This window comes from Gobio gobio, assembly GCF_949357685.1.
Source record: "Gobio gobio genome assembly, chromosome: 25".
Taxonomy (NCBI): Eukaryota; Metazoa; Chordata; class Actinopteri; order Cypriniformes; family Gobionidae; genus Gobio; species Gobio gobio.
This window is the reverse complement of record NC_137121.1, coordinates 27,049,760-27,071,335: the sequence shown is the minus strand read 5'-3', so window position 1 is coordinate 27,071,335 and position 21,576 is coordinate 27,049,760. Positions and strand designations below refer to the sequence as shown.

Below are 21,576 nucleotides of genomic sequence, written 5' to 3'. Positions count from 1 at the left end.
GTCCCCATAAAACATGAAAACCCAACGTGTGTGTGTGTGTGTGTGTGTGTGCGTGCGCGCGTGTGGTTCAGGTATTCCCTACATTAAGAACCGCATGCACGTTTCAGGTATTCCCTACATAAAGGAAGGCAATACCAGAAATCTTTGACCTTGAGGGGACATTTTTTGGTCCCTGTGAGGAAAACTGTAAATTGTCTATAAGGGGATAGAATATAGTCTGTACAGTATAAAAATCATTATGTCTATGGAAAGTCCCATTAAAATATGGAATTTCAACGTGTGTGTGTGTGAGAGAGAAAAACAGATCTTTGTGCTTTTATCTTTAGCATAACTGAGTGAAACTAGTACCACAACTTTCACACGTCCACACACAAATACACTTAGCGAGAGGCCAAATCCTTAAACTGTCACTTCATTATGTGCAAACTACTCTAAACACACATTCCTGATTACAATGCCCTGTTAAATATTTTGAAAGCAGATTTCCCTCAATGCTTTTCTACAATGTAGTCCTGCTGTACAATTGGGCGAAATCATATACCAAAAAAAAAAAAAAAACACTTCAAAAGGCCTATATCAGGAAGCAGTCAACTTCAGACATTTATCCAAGTAATACTTTTTCTTGTATATCCCTTCATTAGCTCTATCAGGACACCCTAATTTTACTGTATCTCGGACATATTTGTCCTTACTCAGCAAGCATTACTTCAGTTGATTCTGAAGTGTATTTCTCTCATTATGCCCACTTTGTCATCTGCCAGTTGAAAAAAGCGCGATCGCTTGACAACGTAACAGCACAAGCCGATTTAAGGTATCATTCACACTGCAAAAAATGCATACTTAAGAGTTTGTTCAAATCACTAACCGTAAGTATGACCAATCGTAATGATGATAATGCTTGCCTTCATGACAAACCAAATCCGCAAATTGTTTCTTTGGAAGGTTTTCTAATCACATTAAATCAAGAGCAGATTTATAAGACTCACCACTTGAGTTAATAGAGAATAAAATACTATTAGAGCCTAATGTTTTCCAAATTCTAATAGGGAGCATGCTATTTTTATTTGTTTTAAGGGAATGATGCATTGGTAACTGCTGATCTCCTGAGCAGTTAAAGTTACGAGCCCTGCTGCTGATTCCATTACGGCTCTGTATGTGTTTGTATGTGTTTGCACGTGTGCACATGCAATGGCTTCAGGAATCCCCGCTGGATAGGGTTAGAGTTACACACCGTCAGGCAGTGGTCAAAAGGTCAGACTAGACTGTTACGCCCACCCAACTGAGACCCCTGGTAACAGTGTTAATAAGGAATGTGTGAAACAAACAATCATATGCACTAGGAATATAGACAGAGAACAGTAGACACTGTTGGACACGGGTCTCCCTCCCTAAGTTGTTTTGTTTGGGACGATACTCTATATAGATTTTCAACAAAACGGAACAGGAGACAAAGAATCTCTGTTGAATGTAGCCCAAGAGACTGCTTGGCATTTTGCAGTTAAGATACCGCAAATCCTATATAAGCCTATGGAAGACGCTGGACCGTGTCTGGACAGGCTGGATTGACTCTGGGATGTTCTGTATTGCAGTGACCTGGCCATTGGGAAGTCGGAAGTACTTGATGGTGTGGATGGGCCAGAAAGATTTTACTACAGCTTTTACTGGTATCTAGTGGGGCTTAGTAACCAAATACCACTTCCTTTGCTCCAGTGGCCAGGACAGGAACTTCTTGATGAAGACATATTATCCAGACTATAGTGAGTTGGTCTCCGCTGCTGTCAATAAGACAGTTAGGCAGGACACACTGGGACAGGAAGAACCCAGCTATGGTTAATGCTTTCATGTTGCATCCCTTGGTCCATAAGTTCCTTTATTTCTCTGAATTTTGTCACTCTGTGCTCGAGTCCTCCTGTCATTGTTTATTATGTCAATGCATCCCTTTATCCTAGCATGTCCCTGTCCATATGTCCCGGTGTCCCTCAAGTCAAACTTTACCAGCCAAACACAACCATGAAACTCTCCCTCTCTCTCTCTCCCTCTCTCTCTCTCTCTCTCCACCTCCACTGCCAGCTCTGGAAAGTTCATTTGTGACAGTAGGTCCGTCTCCTTCGCTCTGCACATGTTTTTTCAATTAGCCGAGGCTCCTGTACACTATTCAGAAGAACATTTGGGAAACCATAATTCTCATGGCCCCGCACAAAAACTAATGGAAACTCACTTAAGATTTTTCCGGGGGAGGTTTCAAAAAGAGCCATTACCCCTAGAGGGGAGCGGGGGGTTTGTTGTATTCATCCCAGAGCTGAAGGGATGAATTGGCCAGAATATTAGACAGACAGACAAACGGATGGGTGGAGTGATGGACGGATGGATGATGAGGGAGAGTTCAAGCTGGCCTTTCTGATGTAAAAAAAGATGGTTGGACAGACGAAGAGATATTCAGAATAGAGGTGAGTGGAGGAGGTGAACGAGTTTCCTCAGAATGCGGATGAAAGCTGGCCGGTCCGGATCTGGAGTGGGCCGCAGGGAGAAGGGACATGTCCAGAGGACTCAGATCAAAGGAGAGAGGCGGCTGAGAGACAGATGACTGACCGTCCCCTCCCCTCCATCCCAGAGTCTCTATTTACACAGATGATTTTGAAAATCCTTCAGCAAGATTCTGGCCATCAGCACAGCAAATAAACACACACACACACATACACACACTCGTATAAACATGCTAATGCAAATTCATTCACACACACCTGACGGTGCATCAGTACTCACAAATGTTTACATGTGCACGTGTGTATACATACTCGCATTAATATATATTCCAGATGTTGTGTACACACATACATTTGTATACTTCAAGTTAGCTAAAACTTCTAGAACTGCATACTTCTCTACTAAAATCCTATACATAAAGTAAACCTCAGCATTGACACGTGCGAATCAAGCTGTCACAACCATAGTCATTATTATTGCTCCTATTTCTATAGATCTTGACATAATTAGACTAACTGACCGTTTTGTAAGAAAAAAAGAGTTTAAAAGGTTGCCTAAAAGTGCATACTTTGAGTCGGTATGTGTCAGTGTGTGAGGACACAGACCCCCCATGCTGACAGACATCCAGACAGACAGTCAGACAGCCAGACAGACAAATGCCTACCTTCAATAATAACATTAACATTGGCATTACAATGACAGCAGCAACTCTTACCTACATGCTTGTGAAGTCTGGGAACGTGAGAGGTTCATATCTGCCGCTGCTGTTCCAGTGCTGCACGTTTAGACCCAGAAGAGAGAGAGAGAGATAGAGAGAGAGAGAGAAAGAGAGAGAGAGAGAGTGCAATGGAGCAGCGCAGCCCCCAGTCCCGGCACTCCAATTCTACGTTCTGAGGATGAAAAGAGAAGTCTTCATTACCAGCTGGAGACCACGCCTCCACCTCTCCCCTCTTCCCTCCCCGCCGCTTCCCTCTCCCTCCCAGCCAGTAGCAGGACGCAAACTTCGTCCCAGCCAAGAGAAGGCCAGTGATCTGCCAAAGCAAACCTTCAACCACAACCAACTGCCAGTACAGTGAGAGAGAAGGCTATGACAGATCTAGTCGAAGGGAGCACAATAAAGGGGCTAGACGCACTTTTTGATCAGTGTTGTTGAACTCATTTTAATTAAGGCTTGCTGTAGGAAACGGGACATCAAACGGACTGTCGGTTTATGGGAAGGCACGGCTCGGAGCGCATTCACATTTGCGCGTATGCCAATGTCCTCTTCCATGCAGCGCCGGTGCAAAAAAAGAGGATATTTTGCATTACTTATGAGTCAACTTTGAGTTTCCCCTCTCCCTCTTGTCATCTGTCTGTTGCTTTCCACCGTTGCCAAAGTGAATGTTATCCATGGCAGTCAAGAAAATCACTCTTTTTAGGAGAGCTGCATGCCGTCTGTAATTATAAGTGGGGTTGGGCATGAAGTCTGCCTACAATCCCAGCTCCGATGCCACAACACACACACACACACACACACACACACACACACACACACACACACACACGCCCTAATGGGAGTGTGAGCCAAACCAGGCCAGTGTGCTCGCACTCCTCCACTCTGAGGCACAGCATGACAGCTGAGACTATATTTTTAGCATAAACAAAACCTTTTTTATTCATATTGAAATTTTCATAGGAGAAATTATGTTTCCCTTGAAAAGACAATGACAGCATTCACAGCAAACTGAATAAAAAAAAAACCTCTCAAACACTCCTTTTCCCACTTATTTCGGAGTGCATGTATTACAGGGCTATTTTAAAGTGAACGTTTAAACTTCTGGGATTATCCTAATTGAGTTACCGGTATGTAAATGAAGTCTGAGGTTGAAATGAAAGCAAATGTTCTGCTACCGTTATGTGGCTGTGCTAAATACATGCAACTGTTTGTTTGCATCGCTGTCATGGCAATGCAAATTGAATCAAATCGTATAACTTTTAGGAGCAAAAGAGAGACATGAATTCAGAGCCAATATGAAGGGAGAGATATAATTATGATTTATGTTGTGTTTTATTATCTGATATATTTATCAGTGTTCTGTTTATAGTTGTGGCGCATACAGTGAAATTTTACAGAGAAGAACAAAAAACAGAGATAAGTGGTAGGCAGTCGAAAATTGTCGAGAATTTTTAATTTAACACTTCAAATAAAGAATAAGAAACATGGAAAGAATTAAAGGCATAGAGAAATACAAGTTTAACTAAGCTTTACAATATATACTTCAAGTGGAGTAACATCTTATGTCTGTACTTCCTTTAACACAGCAAGAATACTGCATGCGATTCCTCTCTTCACCACAAGAGGACCCCTTGAGCAGCTCGTGCATTTATAATCCTGTAGGAAAGTCTTTCAGTCAAACTGTTTTCAGTGCAGGTTTCAGAGATGGCAGTGAAAGATGAAACAAACCAAATAAACAAAAAGATTAACGATTACCAAACTGTCTCGTCACCTTTGTCTTGAACAAAAGTTTGCAAAATGAAAAACCTGTATATGCTTATCACATTTATGTTTCATAATTTATGTTTACATAATAAATATAAGTTATTCAGCACTGCAAAATAACTGGGTTTCCAGGGTTTGGTGATCTTTTTAAACCTGCCAGTATCTGAATTCCTGATTCTAGCTGGGGCAGTTGTAACCTAAAGGGTTAGTTGACCCAAAAATGAAAATTCTGTCATAAATTACTCACCCTCATGTCGTTCCAAACCCATAAGACCTTCGTTCATCTTCGGGACACAAATGAAGATATTTTTGATAATATCCGAGCGCTCTCTGATGCCTCCATAGACAGCAACACAACGACCACTTTCAAGGCCTCGTTAAAGTAGTCCATGTGACTCCAGTGGTTCAACCTTAATGTTATGAAGCGATGAGAAGACTTTTTGTGCTCTTCATAAACCACTGAAATCCCATGGACTATTTTAACGATCTTTTCTACCTTTCTGGGCCTTGAAAGTGGTCGTTGTGTTGCTGTCTATGGAGGGGTCAGAGAGCTCTCGGTTTTCATCAAAAATATCTTAATTTGTGTCCCGAAGGTCTTATGGGTTTGGAACGACATGAGGGTGTGTAATTAATGACAGAAATTTCATTTTTGGGTGAACTAACCCTTTAAGTGTGAAGTCTGGTCTTCAAATGAATAGCCTTGATTTTTCTTGGATCTGCCTTTTTGAAGATAATAATATGCTAACTGACAGTGTTGGGGGTAGTAACGTAAAATCAGATTAATTTTCTTCAAATAAGTAGTAAACACATTACTTTTAAATTTATTGCAACATATATCAGTTGCTTTTTCAAATAAGTAACACAAGCTACTTTGTAAGTGCAGAGGCGTTGTGTGAAAACGTGATGGTTAGTGTAGTTCTAGACTAATGGGAACATACATTTACTCATCTCACTTCCACAAAAACAGATTCAGCATTCCTCAAAATGAAAAACAGTGTAATGCAAACTCAGAATATTACGTAAACCTGCATAAATGAAATGTTAAATTACACAAATGTACTTTCTTACTAGCTAAAAATGCCTTTAGATAAACATCACATTTGTGTTTCTTTTTTTATCACTGAAGTAAGGCCCTGTCCCAAATGGCACCTTAAATCGCGGTCTTCCTCTTAGTCCGCACTTTCACGACTTTGACTGCCGGGAAGTAGTCCGCTGCATAGATCGCACCAGTGCGGGCTCGGCAGAAGTGCGCATCGAGGGCGCATATCGACCTTTAAGGGGGCTCGCGAGCACCCTTCTGAGACCTAAAAAGACAAATGGGACACCCTGCGGTCTCGTGGACTTAACGGACACGCGCACGCAGCGGCCATTGTAAGTCCACAAGACCGAAAGTGCACATGAAGTGTGCCATTTCGGACAGGGCCTAAGAGTGTTGAACTTTCTTCTTCTGCATCTTATTTTACTGTTATCCAGAATGGAAGCAAGGTTTGAGCTGTGCACTCTACTGTACAGGCATACATTCGCATTTCCTTCAGCCTGAGGCTTATTCATGTCACTTTTGGTGAGAAAGGGGCTTTACATTTACCAAAATGTTTTGTTTTTTTGTTATTAATAACAAGCGTGGATGAGAAAAGAAATAACACAAAAGTAATGTACATTAGTTTCAGTTAAATGTAATTGAACGCAATTAGTTATTTTTAGGGTGTAACTTTCCCCAACACTGTTAACTGAGATGAGAGCTGCAGTGATGATACGTTTTTCTGAAACTGACGGATGTGGACAGAAACACTAGTGGTTGATTTATGCGATTATAAACTGTGATTGAGGTGAATTGTGACATTTTTTCCTCTAACGCCACTGACTTTTAAGAGAATGATGATTTAACCATGTGTGCTGTATGACTCATGCCAGATCACTAGCAATGAACACGTGTGCAAAAGAAGAAGAAAAAACGATTTAGATAAGTCCAGCAAGGCTCACATGTGACAAAAAGCCATCAATACATTTGGAGTCGCAGTCTACAAATTTCTGCAGTTTTATCAACATCTGGGTTCTTCAAAGAAGGATAAGTGTGTGCATCATGTGACTGATTTCCTGTGCATTATTCTCAAAGGTCTGCTTTAGTGTGTATAAACAGATGATAGTGTGTTATGGATTGTGCTGGAGGTATAGAGATTAAACGAAGGCCCTGTCCCAAAAGGCACACGTCATATGCACTTAGGTCTTGTGGACTTAGAAAGGCCGCCATGTTTGCGTGTGATTGTGAAGTCCACAAGATCGTAGGGTGTCCCAATTGTCATTTTAGGTTTCAGAAGGGTGCTTGCAAGCACCCCCTTTTTTTCGATATTTGCTCAATTCACTCAATGCTCCACATTCTTCCCAATCCACAGACTCTACTCAACAGTCAAAGCAGCGTTACGCCATGAAAGTGTGGACTCGTAGGAAGACCGCCAGTGTTTAGGGTGCCATTTGGGACAGGGCCTAAGTGTTACGATAGTCTGAGCTATGCCCTGAGGAAAGCCATAACTAAGCTGTCATTTTTGAGGGGTTTCAGAGTCAGGAAGGCCACTGGCCAAGTGGGGAAGAGACTGCCTATTTCACCCAGTAGTCCCATTTCTGAACCCTGAGGGGATGCATTTTCCCGCAAGGATGCTCAAAGGGTGGTATAAGACATGCTAAGTCTGGAAAATGTGGGGAGTTGTGTCAAAACTTGACAGTTTTATCCATGTAACCAAGTACAGTCACTCTAGAGCAAACTGGAGTCAGGTTGGACACAATCTTTTGGTTACCAGCCATGATCTTTAACCTCCAGCTTTTACCGAGATCAATTATTAGCTTAAAATACACAGATAAAGGGCACTTATTTGACCTGGTCTTGACTGTAGCGAGCTGCAACTAGCCTACCAATTAAATATGGTGAAAATTGCTGTGCATCACATTACAGAGAACTAGCAAAAGCTGCGTCACCAACGCTGAACACTGGAGACCATACTAGAGCAAACTTAGCAGTTTCTGCAAAGAGACTGTAGACAACTGCTATTAAAAAATGTACATTTTCATGTTTATAAGCCAGGCACACTGTACGATTTTTACATATTTTAAGATTGTTGCTTGTGCACTGTACGACATCAAGGGTCTTTTATGCCAGACTGTATGATACACATCATAGCCTTGACTTTGATCCCAATTTTCCTGTTGAAAGTTTGTAGGAATCACAGTGCATGACTTTGATTTTTCAGATTTTGGACTCTACCAGAACTAGTCTGGAACCTAAAGGCCCAGGTATACTTTCTTTTCCGCATTCCGCTTTGTCTCGCACACAGTCATGTCAGCTTTCAAAGCTTACTCAACTGCGAATGGATGTGTTCGACACATACTACTGCACAGTACATCCATAGACTGAATAACTGAAAACAGGCAAAGAGATGGGACGTGGGTGGAGCTGAGGTGCCTGGTTGCTGAAACCGCGCCGGCCTAGCTCGACCATAGTGGCAATCCACCTGTCACTCAAATGGCCACGCCCTTAATTATGCAGAACTTTAAGGCATAATATAATTTAAACAGATGAGTTATAAATAAATTCACCCCCCTCACAGTTGTCATGAAGGGCACAATTAGCCGTATAGACCAAAACCACTTTTTGTACCTGGCTGGAAAAAAATTGTTTTTGTCCTGCTGTAAAGTTGGGCATTTTAACATGGGGGAGGTACAGATTTGATTTCCGTGTTGGCTTCAAGAGAGACCGCGGAAGGTTGCCGCTTGAGTACATCACAACTGTGCATATTGCCACCAAGGGAAGGGGTTTTCAAACCTGTCCTGGAGTACCCCCAGCACTGCACATTTTGTATGTCTCCCTCATATAACACACCTGATCCAACTCATCAGCTCATTGGTACAGACTGCAAGACATGTGTTGGGTGTATCGGATAAGGTGCAGGTTCTCCAGGACAGGTTTGAAAACTCCTGACCTAGTAGACTCTTTTTTTTATCAACATTGACCTTGCGCATGCCCTGCTGTATGTGCATCGTCCGCGTGGTCACAAAAATTGAACTGCACTGTCGGGTTGTTGAAGGGCAAAATCTGTAGTCTTAGCGTGACATTCACCAACTGTTGGATTAGTTGCCTTTGTGATCAAAGTATACTTAGGATGTCCACATTCTGCAACAATTTGTGCGCTGTCCGCGAGAGGCAATTTTCGTCATCGGTACAAGGTAAAACAGTACCTTCTTAAGTGTGGCACTTACATACTCAAATCCCTGTTAAATGTGTTGCTAGGCTTCTTAGAAAAATGCAGCACATTACTTGATTATTTCTTAGAATTGGTCTCTAGGAATTGGTCTCTAGGAGAGTAAACAAAAGCTGTTGGGGATCCCAATAAACAAGCCCACAACTATTGTTAGTAGGTACTTCTGTCTTTCAAGGAAAAAGAAAGTGGCCCTGATATTTGTCCAGTACCCTCAAATGCAAGTTGTAACCAGTGTAATGTCAGGAGAAAAGAATCTCTCTCAGCAGGTCATTACTCACTGCATGAACAAATCTAACGGGACACTCATGACATCATTAGAGACACCCTGATGTGAGAGAGATTACGAGCACAATCCGTCAAGATATTTTGCAGATACCAATGTGGCAGAAAAGAACAAATTGTCAGAAGGCTCGGATACACTCTAACACTTTGCTGGTGGATATTCTTTTGAATTCTTGTATAAGCTACAGTTACAGTTCAGAATGTTATTTCACAAGTACAATCTTGTCAAGCCCATCTTGACAACATTACACTGGCTGCCTATAAAAGCTTGTATAAACCACACAATTCTGTTGCTAGCTTAACAAACTCTAATGACCTTGTGTCACAACATCCGAGAGATCTCTCAACGCTCTATTGTCCATAACATCATCTACGTCTACAGGATCCAAGTCTACTATTCCAAGTACAAATTAAGGATGACAAACAATTTGAAACAAAATAAAGGAATTCCAAAGTGCAGAAATCAGAAACACTCTTAAAAATGTGAGCCAAAATGAATAACGTTTCCTGCATTTGGTTAATGTGACACTTACACAACCGTAATTACTCTCTACACTCAGAGAAGAACAGCTGTATTAGTATCCAAAGAAACAAACTGTCAACCCGACCCTAACTCAACTTTGTTAACCGTGTTATGGTGGGTTGCTATGGTCTCAGGGAGTTGCCCCCTGCCTCAAATATTTGCCGGCCTGACATAATTAGGTCTGCTGGAGTTGTCCTGGTGCACGGCTGGAGACCCAAACTAATTAATTGTCTTGCAGTGTAATTACCTAAATATCTCATCACATCTCCTCCCTTTGCCTTTGGGGAACTTGCCCTTGAGGTACATCCAACCTCACACAGCTGGCTGCACCAGTAACATCAAACATGTTTGAGTCTACTTCTTTATGCCAGCACCCCACACATGGACTTGCTAGCTAGTTCACTCGACACTCGCACCATCTGGAGCTACCAAAATCCACACAAATAGACTAAGTCTATTGTATGAATAACGACAAAGTTATTCATACTATGAACTGTAAATAAACCCCAAATCCAATTACTTTAGAACCAATAACCCTTAAACTAGCTATAATTAAAATGAAATGCAACAAATACTGAACACTCAAGTTATTGTGACTTAAAGGGGACCTATTATACTTTTTTGATCTTACCTCTACTTTAGTGTGTAATATAACTGTTTGAGTTACAAAGACCATGCCATAGGGAATGAATCTCTCCAACAGAGAACACTTGCCTCAGAGAGGTCTGCCATTATTTCTGTGACGTAGATACGTCACCATGTAACACATTTACATAATGGTTGCCTGCTGGCTACTTTGGCTCCTCTTCAAACAAAGGTAATTATAAGGCAGGTCAGTGTGTTATTTAGACAGTTTTGGAGTGATATAAACTAGCTTGTTAGCTAAACCATTTGACTCCATCTTTTGTGAAATAGAATGACAATATCTTATTCCAAGAAATCCAAAAATAAGACAGGCATCAGACAAAGCATCCCAGCATGGGATGTTGCTGGTCCCCAGCATGGGAGAGTTGGTGGACCAGCTACACCAGCTCAGTTTTGCTTGAGAACAGCATGACTATGCTAGTCCACCAGTTTGACAAGCTCTAACCAGCATAAACCAGTCTGGACCTACATGGAATTCATACTGATTTATGCTGGATTTTTCAGCAGGGATATTCATATTGTAGATGAACCTTACCCCAAATTGTTGTCAGCTTTTAAAAGTACATTAACACATAATACAGGTGTGCTCCAGGCTAAAATACATGAGCTAAAAATATCTCATTTTGTTTTCCTGAGGTTTTTAAGAATACCGTATAAATTATACACACACGCCTCATTAAATCCAAATGCGTAATAGTAGAAGGAAAGGTGAAGCTTTATTGACATTCTAGAGGCTCTTCGTAGGCATGAAAAAAAATCTAAACAAGATTGAAGAGAGAATGATCCTGTGCATAAACAGATACTAATACTGAAATTCCACCTTAATCTCCAGCTAAAGTTTGAGAAGGTTTTACCTAACCCACTAAAACAAACAGTCCGCTAATGCACCGCAACTACACAACATGGACTTCCTTGAAAATAAGAAATGAAGAGCCGACATAGGATTCATCGATTATGCAGCTGAAGTGCAGGTACTTTCTCACACTAATGGAACTCTGACACTTCACTTTAATTTCAATTTTGCTCAAATGTAACAAGTGGAAAACCAGGACCTCTAATACACAGTAATGATTTGGTTTGGCCAGTTCCAAAACTGCCCAGCTTGTTTTGGCAAGAGTCGATGCAAACCAAATGCATTTTAACATTATTGATGCAGTCCAAGTAACATCAATATTAAAGTTAATAAGCCATGAATTTTGCTTTATTAGAGAGATTACTCTGGATTTTCATTTATTAGAGTATTAGAGGGTATAAACCACTGGACGCCTTGAAATGCATCATTTAAACTTAACCAGGGCATTTCCCTTCCACAACAGTGCAGTGATTTCTGGGGTCATTTACATGTTAGCATATTGTACAGAGTTGGTGAGTTGAGAAAGAGAGAGAGAGTTAGGGAAGGGTGTTGAGTCAACACTGCCCCCTCTCTAAAAGAGCCCATTCATGACAGACCATCTTGCATTCTGCTGCTATTTACAACAGTCCAGGGTTTCTTTTAACTCCTGTCTTCACTGGCGTTTTCATAGTAACCTCACCCGACAGCAAACTAACCCCAGAGCACTCTGCACACACACACTGCACTATTTCCATCCAGGATCAGTTTAGTCTCAGTAGTGTGGATATTAGACTTAACCAAACCATAATGTCAATAATGCTGAGAGGAGACAGACCCACTCTCTTTACTACCCATAATTCCATCGCATTATTGGAAATTTTTCACTCAAGCGTGACTCAAATAAGAGCAAATCCTGAACACTCTCTATGAAGCCTATATATTTAATGCATTCTAAAGGTGTTCTTGGTGAATAGACATTGCAGTCTGTTATACTACTTACCTATTCATGGCTGAATACTTAAGATTATAATTCATTTTTAACATGTGACATAACACAAATAGTTTGTCACAGCTAAGAAACAAGATTTGATAAATGCTACTACTAATCGGCGGATGAGTATTAGGGGGAGGGATGTTTCATTCTAGACAGCATTTGCTTGGACAGCAATTTGTACAAGCCGATGAGTGCAGGATGAGTCACCCTAGCATTCAAATACACATACAGTGGGTACGGAAAGTATTCAGACCCCCTTACATTTTTCACTCTTTGTTATACTGCAGCCATTTGCTAAAATCATTTAAGTTCTTTTTTTTTTCTCATTAATGTACATACAGCACTCCATATTGACAGAAAAACACAAAATTGTTGACATTTTTGCAGATTTATTAAAAAAGAAAGGTAACACTTTATTTTGATAGTCCACTTTAGACATTCTACTAACTATAAGTAACTTTGCAACTACATGTCAACTTACTGTCATTAGAGTATTTGTAGACTGTCTGATTAATATTTACTAAATCTTTATTTTGTTGGTCCCCCAACAGTCATTCTACTGACCATAAGTAACTTGGCAACTACAATTCAACTTATTCTACTAATCCGAACCCTAACACCTAACCATAACCTACCAGTCTACTGACAGTCAACTAATACTCTAATGACAGTTAGTTTACATGTAGTTGCAAAGTTACTTATAGTTAGTAGAATGTTTAAAGTGGACTATCGAAATAAAGTGTAACCAAAAGGGAAACTGAAATATCACATGGTCCTAAGTATTCAGATCCTTTACTGTGACACTCATATATTTAACTCGGGTGCAGTCAATTTCTTCTGATCATCCTTGAGATGGTTCTACACCTTCATTTGAGTCCAGTTATGTTTGATTATTCTGATTGGACTTGATTAGGAAAGCCACACCCCTGTCTATATAAGATGACATACAGCTCACAGTGCATGTCAGAGCAAATGAGAATCATGAGGTCAAAGGAACTGCCTGAAGAGTTCAGAGACAGAATTGTGGCCAGGCACAGATCTGGCCAAGGTTACAAAAAAATTCTGCTGCACTTAAGGTTCCTAAGAGCTCAGTGGCCTCCATAATTCTTAAATGGAAGACGTTTGGGACGACCAGAACCCTTCCTAGAGCTGGCCGTCCGGCCAAACTGAGCTATCGGGGGAGAAGAGCCTTGGTAAGAGAGGTAAAGAAGAACCCAAAGATCACTGTGGCTGAGCTCCAGAGATGCAGTCGGGAGATGGGAGAAAGTTGTAGAAAGTCAACCATCACTGCCCTCCACCAGTCTGGGCTTTATGGCAGATTGGCCCGACAGAAGCCTCTCCTCAGTGCAAGACACATGAAAGCCTGCATGGAGTTTGCTAAAAAACACCTGAAGGACTCCAAGATGGTGAGAAATAAGATTCTCTGGTCTGATGAGACCAATATATAACTTTTTGGCCTTAAAGGGATAGTTCACCCAAAAATGAAAATTCTGTCATCATTTACTCACCTTCAAGTTGTTCCAAACCTATAAGAGTTTCTTTGTTCTGCTGAAAACAAAAGAAGATATTAAGAAGAATGTTTGTAACCAAGTAGAGAGAGCAACCATTTACTACCATAGTATTTTTTTCCCTACTATGGTAGTCAATGGTTGCTCTATCTGCTTGTTTACAAAGATTCTTCAAAATATCTTATTTTGTTTTTAGCAGAACAAAGAAACTCTTACAGGTTTGGAACAACTTGAGGGTGAGTAAATGATGACAGAATTTTCTTTTTTGGCTGAACTATCCCTTTAATTCTAAGCGGTATGTGTGGAGAAAACCAGGCACTGCTCATCACCTGTCCAATACAGTCCCAACAGTGAAGCATGGTGGTGGCAGCATCATGCTGTGGGGGTGATTTTCAGCTGCAGGGACAGGACGACTGGTTGCAATCGAGGGAAAGATGAATGCAGCCAAGTACAGGGATATCCTGGACGAAAACCTTCTCCAGAGTGCTCAAGACCTCAGACTGGGCCGAAGGTTCATCTTCCAACAAGACAATGACCCTAAGCACACAGCAAAAATAACGAAGGAGTGGCTTCACAACAACTCTGTGACTGTTCTTGAATGGCCCAGCCAGAGCCCTGACTTAAACCCAATTGAGCATCTCTGGAGAGACCTGAAAATGGCTGTCCACCAATGTTTACCATCCAACCTGACAGAACTGGAGAGGATCTGCAAGGAGGAATGGCAGAGGATCCCCAAATCCAGGTGTGAAAAACTTGTTGCATCTTTCCCAAAAAGACTCATGGCTGTATTAGATCAAAAGGGTGCTTCTACTAAATACTGAGCAAAGGGTCTGAATACTTAGGACCATGTGATATTTCAGTTTTTCTTTTTTAATAAATCTGCAAAAATGTCAACAATTCTGTGTTTTTCTGTCAATATGGGGTGCTGTGTGTACATTAATGAGAAAAAAAAATGAACTTAAATGATTTTAGCAAATGGCTGCAATATAACAGAGTGAAAAATTTAAGGGGGTCTGAATACTTTCCGTACCCACTGTAAATGCTAAAAAAGATATTTCAAGTTTTAGGATTACACTAGCATACAGACCCCAAAGCTAATACACATGGACAAAAAGCTACAAAAGTCAATGCATTATATTTACAGAACTGGTTCCATAAAAGTGCTCCCTATTTTCCCTTGCAAATGAAAAAGACTGTATGGAAAGGTGGATCTAATTCATTATCGATATTATGAAGGCTTTTCCATGTTTCCAATACCCAAAAAAGGATCAAGGTACAGCAGTATCAACAATGACTCAAAGGTCAAGCATTGTAAAGCCTGGGACACACCAAGCCGATGGTCGGGCTTAGTGTTTTTGGTGTGTTCCACACTGTTGGCTCTAGTTGGACACCGTGATTTTTTTCGGGGCTAACTGTCAACATGTAGAATTGGCATCAGACTTTAGGTGAGAGAGAAAACTCTGATTGGCTGTTCAGCTTAGCGAACGAGTCGAGTGCATAATAAGAGCAAAAGCGATGAAAGCGAGCAAAGAAGTCATGACGGCACAGACAGAAAGCTGTTATAATTTTACGTCATCTTACCTGAAGCATTCCACTGTGTAAATATATTCATAATAACATGAGTGATCAGCATGATTGATATTCAAAACGGTAAGCAAGCGTTGCTTTGTTGGGGTAACACTTTATTTTAGGGTTCAATTCTCGCTATTAACTAGTTGCTTATTATCATATTACTAAGATATTGGCTGTTTATTAGTACTTATATAGCACATATTAATGCCTTATTCTGCATGACCTTATTCTACATCCCTTAATCCTACCCAATACCTAAACTTAAATGCTACAAAAACTACCTTACTAACTATTAATAAACAGTAAATTAGGAGTTTATTGAGGCAAAGTCGTAGTTAATAGTGAATATGTGTTCTAAAGTGTTACCGTTTATGGTTTGTATACCTGCAGTCTTAGTTTCGCTTTAACTTTTTGAGTGATGAATATAGACAAATATATCTGCATAAATAGACCGTTATGTCCTTCAACACACAGGTGCAGAACATGCTATTTGACAGGCGCCTGTAGTCCTTTCTCTGTGTTCAAGCACAGATTTTTTTCCCCCGAAGCAGACGATGCGAGGTGACAACACAGTTGGCTTTCACCCTAACGCATCATTCAGAGTTCAGATCATTTCAACTTTGACCCAGTTTGCTGCTGTGCTATGACCTTTCAACGTGCAACCAATGATTACCGGATCATTTTCTTAGCGTATCATTTTGTGAGCAGTGAATAATGAAAAGCAGCACATTTTTGTTTTTGTATGGCCTATTCCTTTAAGAATAAAGAACTGGATTTTTTTCATACATGTCTTTGCTGGTCTGTAACATTATTACACTGACTAGATGGGGATCTGGGTGTGCAAAACATCCATACATTTTCCTCCGTACTAACCGTCCATGACAATGAAAATGAACAACAATGCATTCTTTAACACCTTCAGTCTTGTTTAGTAGAGTCTAATTACTACTTGAGATATCAGGACAATTTTAAGCAGTTTGGTTCTTATTTTGGGCTTGTAACAGCTGCTAATCTTAGCTCTGTAAACTGCAGATGTGTGTGTGGCCTAAACAAGTTAAGAGAAAGAAAGGGATTTGGGGGCAAAAAGCCAGGAGCGTGTAAACCTTTGGATCTGTTTCAAGTTTTTTGGGATTTATTAGAGCCCACGGAAATAATAGACACACAGTAGGTCTTTGAATACCACCACACCCACTACAGTCAAATCAAGAGGGTGCCTTCACAAGAGGGGGAAAAAAAATTCTGAATGACAGACAAGTACATATACACACCCAAATATATATATCCCAAAAATGTATTGAGCCAATTTGGCATCTGCTGTACTCACAAGTCAGTGGGTGAAAAGAAATAGCCTGTTGTTGGGACTGAGCTTATGGACAAGACAACAGACCCATTGAACAAGTAAACACTGGGTTGGAGAGCTGCAAATGTGTACTTAGGTCTGATATTTTTTATTGCAAAAAGATTATTACTTTCTTAAACTTAAGATAAATACACTATATTGCCAAAAGTATTGGGACACCCCTCCTGAAATCATTGAATTCGGGTGTTCCAATTCACTTCCATGTATAAAATCAAGCACTAGGCATGCAGATGCTTCTACAAACATTTGTGAAAGAATGGGTCGCTCTCAGGAGCTCAGTGAATTTAAGCGTGGTGCAATAAGTCCAATCATGAAATTTCCTCACTACTAAATATTTTACAGTCAACTCTTAGTGGTGTTACAACAAAGTGGAAGCAATTGGGAACAAAAGCAACTGTGGTAGGCCACGTAAAATCACAGAGCGGGGTCAGCGCATGCTGAGGCGCACAGAGTCAATAGTTACAGACCTCCAAACTTTGTGTGGTCTTAGCTCAAGAACAGTGCATAGAGAGCTTCATGGAATGGGTTTCCATGGCCGAGCAGCTGCATCCAAGCCTTATATCACCAAGTGCAATGCAAAGTGTCGGATGCAGTGGTGTAAAGCACGACACACCACTGGACTCTAGAGCAGTGGAGATGTGTTCTCTGAGTGACCAATCACGCTTCTTTGTCTAGCAATCCGATGGCAGAGTCTGGGTTTGGCGGTTACCAGGAGAACTGTACGTGCCTGACTGCATTGTGCCAAGTGTAAAGTTTGGTGGAGGGGGGGATTATGGTGTGGGGTTGTTTTTCAGGGGTTGGGTTTGGCCCCTTAGTTCCAGTGAAAGGAACTCTTAATCCTTCAGCATGCCAAGACATTTTGGACAATTTCATACTCCCAACTTTGTGGGAACAGTTTGGGGATGGCCCTTCCTGTTCCAACATGACTGCGCACCAGTGCACAAAGCAAGGTCCATAAAGACATGGATGAGTGAGTTTGGTGTCGAGGAGCTTGACTGGCCTGCACAGAGTCCTGACCTCAACCCGATAGAACACCTTTGGGATGAATTAGAGCAGAGACTACGAGCCAGGCCTTCTCGTCCATTATCAGTGCCTGAGCTCACAAATGCCCTTCTAAAGAATTCCCATAAACACACTCCTAAACCTTGTGGAAAGCCTTCCCAGAAGAGTTGAAGCTGTTATAGCTGCAAAGGGTGGGCCAACTCCATATTAAACCCTACGGATTAAGATTAGGATGTCATTAAAGTGCAGGCGTCCCAAAACTTTTGGCAATATAGTGTATTTTCAACTTACTTGAAAAATAAAAGAGAATTTGCTCCTAGTCTGGTCGACAATATGTGTGTATATACCTGGTGATGTCAGACTGATTGACAGATTCATTGTGACATCATCAAACAGACATCGTGCTCCACAAAAGCTGCATAAACCATATAGAAGTGAATCATACAGGAAGTGTATGAACTCACACACACCGCCTCCAGTAGGTCTCTGTGTGTGGGTATGTGGTAACAATGGTCTGTGGGTTACTGCCGGCTGCTTTACCTCGTCATCCATATAAACCTTTAATATGAGACCTTTAAGCTGCAATCCACCATCTGAAGTCAGTGCACCCTGTAATTGACCTTAAAAATACTTTCTGAAGAGGTCGGAGGCAATATCATTGGCCAAAGGCCCATGCAGTGGCTGCCTTGCCAGAGCCCAGAGGAGCCTGAGAAGGCATAGGAGTGTATATTTAGTGCCCTGTCCTTTGAATGGGAACAAGAGACGTACAAATAATGCCCGTTTGTGCATAAAACCACTCGTGTTCTTCCTGAATTGTCCCGTACGGAGACACGCTTGTGATTCTCCCAGGGGGTACCACGTCTGTAGAGTTAAATTCATCAAACCGTAGAACGTGGCCTTGAGTTATCATAAGTCAACCCTTCATTTCAACAGACGACTATTCATTTCTCACGGGCACTGGAGGCAAAGTAAAGGTCAGGTTAAGTCTCATATCTCTTTCGTGGCATGTGTGAACGCGACACCTCATATTTGTGAAAGACAAAAAGGTCTTTAAATTTTTCCATCGAGCAAGAAAGGCCTTAAACCGCACCTTAAATTCCACAGCTTCTCTGTCAGGCCGTTATATTATTCTCCATTACATAATTTGTGGAACAGCTTATAAATTAAAAATTGGAAGCACATCACTGTGTAAAAGTAGAATTTAATAACTGGGTGAATCTCACGAAACCTGTCAAGTAAGCAGGCCTGGGTGATATTTCACACCCAAATTTAATGATTGAAGGAATTATTTAAATATATATTTTAAAGAAACCAAAGCCCCTTTACAGCCCCTAAGACAAGACACTACTGGCAAAATGGTAGCATTTTATTTTACTGTCCTGTTCCCCATGTGCATACTATGTACTTATTATAGCAATTACAATAACTGGGTAATAACTATGTACCTTAACCTTAACCCATGTAGTCACCTTATATTACTCAGTACTTTCTTAGGTAAGTACAATGTAAGTGCACGTATTGTAAAATAAAGTGCAACTGGCAAAACCATTTTTTTTTTATAATTTTTTTTTAATGCACTGGTCAATTTTGAGATTTTGTGCCATTTTGCTTGTATAATGTCTTCTTTCAGACCTGTGCTCATTCAAAATACACATTTATGTGATTATTTTATCACACTTTATCTATTTGCATTTGTAGTTTTATGTAGTTTTATAGCATTATTCCTAAAAACATTATTATTATTAGGGGTTCAAGCACGAAGTGCTGAACACCTATTGTATTTGTACTGATTTTTAGGGGTTCAAGCCTGAAAGGCTGAAACCCTATTGTAATTGTTAATTTTCCCATGATGCATCATTCTCCATCTAAAACTGATCGGGCAGACCAAACCATAAGTTGTAGAGACATGAAACTTTCAGGGCTGGTAGTACTCACAACGACTACCAGCGTCACCGAGGCACGCCCCGACCGGCCTGACGGGGGCGCTACAGCAAGCAAAAGTACAAAATGGCTCATAACTCCTAAACCGTTAGGCGTGGGCTCAAGTGTCTTATATCCTTGGAATCCTTGGCTCAAGGCGGACAACATGCAGGCCTCGGATTGGCTCGTCACCCTGGGAATAATTTTGGGTATTTTGGTTTTTTCCAAAAACCTACTTTTGCAAACTAGTCCTAGGTTTTTGGCCCGACCGGAACCAAACCAGTGCAGCAAGATTCTCTGGAGTCTGAATGTCAAAAGTTATCAAAAAAAAGTGCACATTTGGGTTCAGGGTCCTTAAGGGCCGCCAAAACGCTTGAGGTGGGAGGAGCCACTTTTACTTCACTGGCCATAACTCGTCAACGGAACGAGATATTTTCACCAAACTCAGCACGCCTATGTATGAGCTCATTTTGTGGCTACGTGAAAAAGGACGCAGCAACTGGCCACTTGGTGGCGCTATAAAGGTTAAAAAGGGGTCAAAATGATGTATTTCAATGGAAAATCCCATTATATGGCTGAAAGCGGCCCTCTTCCGGCCTGATTTGCATACACCTTCACCAAATCGGGCATGCACATGCGTCACGTGATCCCAAAGAAGCTTGCCAACTGCTATGGCCATTAATGGCGGTTTAACTCTTATAAAGGTGAAAAAATGCTCTATAAATGACCATTAAATGACTGAAAAAGGGTCTGCTCTGCGCAAAACTTCACCAAATTAGCTGAGCACGTGCGCCATATTATTCTAAAGAAGCGTGCAAACTTTTGTGGAGATCGGGCCACCAGTAGAGGTACTACAGTTTAAAAGGTTTAAAAAAAACACAGCATTTCCATGCTAAATGAGCTGAAAATGCAAAAATCGACCTCTGACCTCTCCGATGCGCATGTCGAAACGCTTGATAAAGTTTTTGTAACCAGCAGCTCAAAAATCAAGCTCTGAGACCCTATACTTTATTTTTTATAGGCTTTTGAAGGCCCTTTTTATGCCCTCTTTTATTAGGGGTTCAAGCCTGAAAGGCTGAAACCCTATTGTAATTGTTAATTTTCCCATGATGCATCATTCTCCATCTAAAACTGATCGGGCAGACCAAACCATAAGTTGTAGAGACATGAAACTTTCAGGGCTGGTAGTACTCACAACGACTACCAGCGTCACCGAGGCACGCCCCGACCGGCCTGACGGGGGCGCTACAGCAAGCAAAAGTACAAAATGGCTCATAACTCCTAAACCGTTAGGCGTGGGCTCAAGTGTCTTATATCCTTGGAATCCTTGGCTCAAGGCGGACAACATGCAGGCCTCGGATTGGCTCGTCACCCTGGGAATAATTTTGGGTATTTTGGTTTTTTCCAAAAACCTACTTTTGCGAACTAGTCCTAGGTTTTTGGCCCGACCGGAACCAAACCAGTGCAGCAAGATTCTCTGGAGTCTGAATGTCAAAAGTTATCAAAAAAAAGTGCACATTTGGGTTCAGGGTCCTTAAGGGCCGCCAAAACGCTTGAGGTGGGAGGAGCCACTTTTACTTCACTGGCCATAACTCGTCAACGGAACGAGATATTTTCACCAAACTCAGCACGCCTATGTATGAGCTCATTTTGTGGCTACGTGAAAAAGGACGCAGCAACTGGCCACTTGGTGGCGCTATAAAGGTTAAAAAGGGGTCAAAATGATGT

At 41.2% G+C, this 21,576-nt stretch overlaps 1 protein-coding gene across 4 annotated transcripts in view; it reads right to left on the bottom strand.

Annotated features, from left to right (window-relative positions):
- znf469 (zinc finger protein 469) overlaps positions 1-21,576 on the bottom strand; it is a 463,873-nt gene that overhangs the window by 50,308 nt on the left and 391,989 nt on the right. For 2 of the 4 annotated variants that reach the window (XM_079809305.1, XM_079809307.1), the window contains one exon: positions 3,200-3,374. The gene's annotated coding sequence lies outside the window, so the exon portion shown is untranslated. The remainder of the gene's footprint in view (positions 1-3,199; positions 3,375-21,576) is intronic. The other 2 variants (XM_079809306.1, XM_079809308.1) reach the window with 1 other exon arrangement.